Source organism: Phacochoerus africanus, chromosome 2, assembly GCF_016906955.1.
Source record: "Phacochoerus africanus isolate WHEZ1 chromosome 2, ROS_Pafr_v1, whole genome shotgun sequence".
Lineage (NCBI taxonomy): Eukaryota > Metazoa > Chordata > Mammalia > Artiodactyla > Suidae > Phacochoerus > Phacochoerus africanus.
Window position 1 is genome coordinate 154,965,142 of NC_062545.1, and position 6,000 is coordinate 154,971,141.

Here is a 6,000-nt window from a genome sequence, read left to right on the forward strand (position 1 = left end):
AAAAAAAAGAGCCAAATATTTGCCCAAGAGTAGTAATGCACATTATCAGTGTCAGAATAAAAATGTAAAATCTTAACATCTGGAAAGAAACAAAATAGTGAGGGGTTTTTGTGTGTGGTTTTGTGGGGTTTTTTGTTGTTGTTGTTGTTAGTGGAGTTAAAACTGTAGCTCTGTAAAACAGCTTCTAAGTGCTTATCAAAATCACCCTGGGTTCACAAGAATCCTGAGTATCTTTCAAGATGAAATTCTCCTATATCACTATTAAAAATTCCTTATTACTAAAAAAAATTCTTAATACTGGAAATACAACCAGATTATAAGAAAACATCACTTCATGAATAATTAATAAATAGAAAATCCCATCACCAAGTTAGGAAAAAAAAGAACAAAAAAATCTTTATCTCAAGGTCTATGACATTCAACAATTCAATAACTATGCCTCATTTCATGAATATTTGCAAGATGTTCCAGACACAAAGGATCGCTTCAGGAAACTGGTTTTATTTGAGCCATGGTTAAAAATTCCTGACAGAATTTCTGGAAGAAAATGATTCTAAAGCCCTCCCCAGATTCACAGGCCTGGGAGGAACACTGTGCTCAGGGACCCTCAGTCAGAGGGTTTCACAACTGTGGGCAATGCTCCATCATGGAACTCTGAACCACTTTCTTTTTCAATCTGAGTTTTGTCAAGTGGAGCACGCTCTGGGGGCTTGGAGCCTCAACTCATACATAGTCCAGTTCCCACGGCCTTTCCCAACAGGTTCTAAGTCACCTCATCCATGAGCCTGGCCCTAGGTCCATCTGTGCACTCCCGCTTGGTCCCTGACTAGTGTCCACCTGGGCACTGAAGCAGGCAGAGCCCAGGAGCACTGCATCATGCAGGTAAGTGTGGCTCACTTTGGCTCGGCTGCACCATGGCTCATCCTGAGTGATTGGCAGGAGGAGGCTCTTGTCCTTCCTCCTTCTAGATACCTAGTGCATCCCTCAGCAGAAGCTCCAATACCCACGGGCAGAAAAGACACTGCTTCTCCTTCCCTTCCAGGCAATGCAGGCAAGGTGCTTTGGTTTGATGCTGGGGGATGAAGAGACTTGTTAGAGGGAGTGGGGAACCATCCATTGAACTGCACGCGCACCAAGTAGAGGGTAGGGGCGACTGTGAGGGTCTGCACCTGCTCTGCAAGTGTCCTGCTGCCTAAGGGAGCATGACAGTAAATGGCAAATAAAAAGCACCATGAGAATGCACTCAGATGTAAAAAAAGAATTAAATAATGTCATTTTCAGCAACATGGATGCAACTAGAGATTCTCCTATCAAGTGAAGTCAGAAAGAGAAAGACAAATACCATATGTGGAATCTAAACTACGGCACAAATGAACCTATCTATAGAACAGAAACAGACTCACTAAAATAGAGGCCCCACTTGTGGTTGCCAAGTGGGAAAGGGGAGGAAGTGGGATGGACAGGGAGTTTGGAGTTGGTAGATGCAAACTATTACATTTAGAATGGATGGACAATGAGGTGTTAATGTACATCAGAGGGAACTCTGTCCAATCTCTTGGGATAGCCCCTGGTAGGGGGATGATATGAGAAAAAGAATGTGTATATATGTATGACTGGGTCACTTTGCTGTACAGCAGAAATTGGCACAACATTGTAAATCAACTATACTTAAATGATAGTAGAGATAAACACTTAGGAAGAAACACCTTTTGAGTAAATTATTTTCCAGAAATTTGTCAACCTTAGTAATATTTACACAATTCTGTTACTTATAGCTGTAGATGTAGATATTTGCTTATGAGAGGGGAGCATTTTGGTTTAGATTGATCACTTGTGCTGCTTGTTTTGTTTTCCACTCAATTCCATTCTCACCCTTACCCTCTCTGTGCTGTGTTCTAGGAGCCACCCTCTATGGATGCATTCCCTGGGCTTATTAGCATTCTAGAGAATTCAGGGTGTTTGTTCCCCTGCTTCATTCTTGCAGGGCTGCAGTTTGGACAGAGGCCTTGGGGAGACGCTGCTCAACCGCCACTCCTGCGCTCTTGCCCGCGGTTCCCTCCTCTTGCCATTTCGGGTGGTACTGGCTTCCCACTGTTGCCAGTTCCTGGGTGTCATTATCCCCTGTTACTCCTTAACTGTGTTCACTACTCTGTGTACTCTTAATTGCTTGGGTTAAACCCTATAGGTCTGCTTCTGCCAGCACTCTGAATGATAAAGCACTTCTACACACAGCATGCAAAGGGAAGCAGTTCAGGTTTGTAGCTTGGAGGAGCTTTTTTGGAGCATACATCTTAGAACCATGCTGTCATTTCATTTTCTGGATAATCCTCTGGTGGCCTGGCAATATGCTAAGTTGGCTAGGCTAAACGACATTTCCTGGAATTCTCATCCTTGTATATTTCTGGTTAGGGTAGGCCACAAAGACTTTTGAAAAGGGTAAGTGAAGTAGCAATTCTATTACTCAGGTTCCGAAGATCAGTGGAAGCACAGGCACTGAGGCAGCTCATGCCTGTTTTTCTTTACCTAATGGCTCACCTCATGGGTGTAAGCTGTACCTGGGCCCTGCAGCTGCACCATCAACCGCCACATCCTCCTTTTACTTCTTTGATGCCTGAGCCAGGTGTGTCTAGCTCTGAGATGAAAATACCAGCTTCCCCTGTAGGACACTGGATCACCAGCGCTGGAAGTAATGAGAGAGTCGCCAAGTCCCAGTCTGACTGGCTCCAGCTCAAGTTCATGCATCCAGTTCCCTTGACTGTCCAATCTTTGACTGTCTTCTTTTGTTGGCCGTAGCCCTGCAGACTGAAAAGCAAACGCCAGGCAGAAAAAATTACAGGCTTACAGAGACTGCCTAACTAGTTCCCAGGATTGTGTGAGGCCAATCTTTATAACACATCAGCATTTGGTAAAAAAGAATATATATATATAGTCATTCTGCATCTTTGGTAAAACCCTCACATTACAGAGTCACATTACTTTTATCTTCCCATATGTGCTTTAGATGTACTTTAACTTTCTGTTATTTATCTTTCTTCTTTATTAATGCCATTTCAACTATTATTTCAGAGCCTCATTACCTTCTAAGATATCTTAGAACTTTGAGATTGTTTTCTCTTTGAGAACATAATTAACTAATTAACATCAGTCTGGATGCCTGATTTGAGGCCATTAGCGTCCTCACAGAAGCTAATATTTGGAAATTAAACTAAAATTCAAATTAGCTCTTTTTGTTATTTCTCAAACTATTGTATGATTGTTATGAGATTTTTGAAAATATTTTTAAAAAGCATTAACTTATACATTTGAAATGATCTGTGCATTTCATTTAGCTGTATTAATCCCATTCTTTCTCTCTCATCTTGTTTCTCTTTAGTTTATGGATGTCTAAATTGATCAGAAAATGGGTGTTATTTCTTGTTTTATAAAACTACTCTCAGTAAGTAGCATTCTTTCACTCCACGTTTTATCAGTGGAAGGTAAAGACCTTCTTTTATTTGCCCAATAAAAACCCCTCCACATGAACACATTTCTGATTGTGGCATTCTTTGCAACCACGGAAACATTTTCTATCTTCTCATTACAGAATTTTTTTCACATATTTGCGACTCATTATTATGTCACCCGTGTCTTTGTGTGTGTTAAGAAACAAAGGGTATTAATTAGTGCACTTTAAAAAATATTCTAGAAGTGGCTACATTCCTATTTTCTTTTTCATTTTGGAATGTATTTTTCAAAGTTAGGACTCTAAGCATAGAGTTTATTTATTGCCTGATAAATAAATAAACTGGTAGAAAATGTGACACATTAGGTAATAACATTCAGAACAAGTTATGCGGTGACTTTTCTATAAATGTCTTTGCTTTTATGGATTATATGATATTGTGGATTATACCCAAATATCTTTATATTAGAAAAGGGAAATTTTTACTTTTATAAAGATAAATATAATAAACCATGACCAGCATGTCTAAGAATTGTAAGACCTTTTGTTTATTTCATAAAGGAATGTAAGGGAACAAAAGCAGAATTTTAATTTGTCAATTTGCGAAGCTGAGTATATAACTATTTGGAAAAAATTGTACTTTAAATATCTTTTCTATTCACCAGCCTGAAAAATATTAGTTAATATAACCAATAAAATGTGGCTTCTTTTTTCTATGTGAACTCCCCCTTAAGAGAACAATAAGAACATTCATATTAATAAGAGCATGCATTATCTTATTTAATTAAATGCCATCCACAATGGAACTCATCAATCGGAAGAGAATAATGGTCATGGGTAATGTTAGACCATTATGAAAACTAAGCCATGCATTCTTCTAATTTTAAAAGTCATTTTCTAAGTCAAATACGTATGTTGGCCTGGTGCTCATTTTGGTTAAAAGATGTTTATTTAAAAAGTGATTGGCACAGAACCTGGACAGTGTTCTATTCCACTAATTTTATAGTCTTGGGGAGCTTACTATGAATAGATGAGAAGCCTGGCCAATACTGAACCAGAGCTATGTTTATAACTAAAATAGAGTTTGTTTAGATGGGCTGAGGGAAGGGGAGAGAAATAGATGAATTCATAGCAAGGTCATCTGAAATTAACACTAAACCTTCCATACTAAAATATATTTTGTATAATTTACCACTAACAAATTCATTTTATTCATATGTATATATTCCACATTTCTCTAAAATAGAGGCTAGCATGATCAACAATGATACCAAAAATAGTCATTACCTATATTAAAAAAAAAAAATCACTGAAAAAGAAACAATTTCTGTTCTGTTTTCAATGTGGAGAGAAAGGAAGGGATCACTTGCCTTATGCTTTTATTCCTTTCTTAATTTTACAATTATTAGACATTTGGGGGAAAAAAGAAAAGATTAATATTTCAAAAGATATGTTTTAGATCCAGAATTCCTAATGGAATTTCAATAAATAAGGTAAAATGCTAATTTCCTTTGCAGGGAAACAAAATAATTACATTATCCTCTTTTAAACAGGACTGATTTTTAAAAATTCTTTTTGAATTGATGGAAGTTGATTTCAATATTTTCTATTGTATAACATCAAAATAATCTTTTCACACATTGTGATGATATTAAACATGTTATTTTTCTTGGATTCTAGTACATCTTAAAGTTTTTTACATATTCACTTTCAATTCCCAGTACCTTAAGCACCTTTATCTGTCTTAATATATTAAAATAAACAGCACAAACATTTAAGTGCATCAGTGTGAGCATATTTATATGTCTCTAAAATTTTGACCATATACCTCACTCTGTCACAAGAAAAATTCTGGGTGTTGTGCTACCGACTGATTTTCCTATGTGATTTCAAAGACAAAGATGGTGTTTTAGGTCTAGAAAAATGTATTGCCAGAAACATGTCTTTGGTGTTCTAAGTCTATACAAAAATAGTCATGGGACTTTTTTTCACTCATATTTTAGTTTTATGAAGTCAAGTTACCTTGACTCTACTGCACGAATATCTGCTCCAGAATGTAACTGCAAGACTAAAACTTTAATACAAACAATCTATTTGCAGAATTGTCTGCCATGAAATTACTGATTGATTCCTTTGGTTGGATCTGGTTAACTGATTTATTTTCTCTCTGTTTAGATAGATTTATAGACCTATTACGCATTGCATAAAGCTAGTAATATAGAAACGTTATTTAACGATGCGGCACAACCAGTGTTACAAGCTATGATGCTAAAATTTTAAAAACATGCTTCGAGAATAGGACAATCCTTAACCTTTTTTTCCCCCTTAGAATATTGCAAACCCTTGAAAATAATGAGAACTTGTTAAAAAGTATATTAAACTTAAATTAAACAATTAAACTTAATACAAAAACATATGTGCAAAGCTTTCATTTGAAATGAATCACCCACTTATTACCATTTGTTATATTTTCATGCTTTTACAAAATACTTCCATAGTCAGAGGCAAGTAGAAATTTAAAGAATTCTAAATAATCCAGGACTACACTTTAATATTTT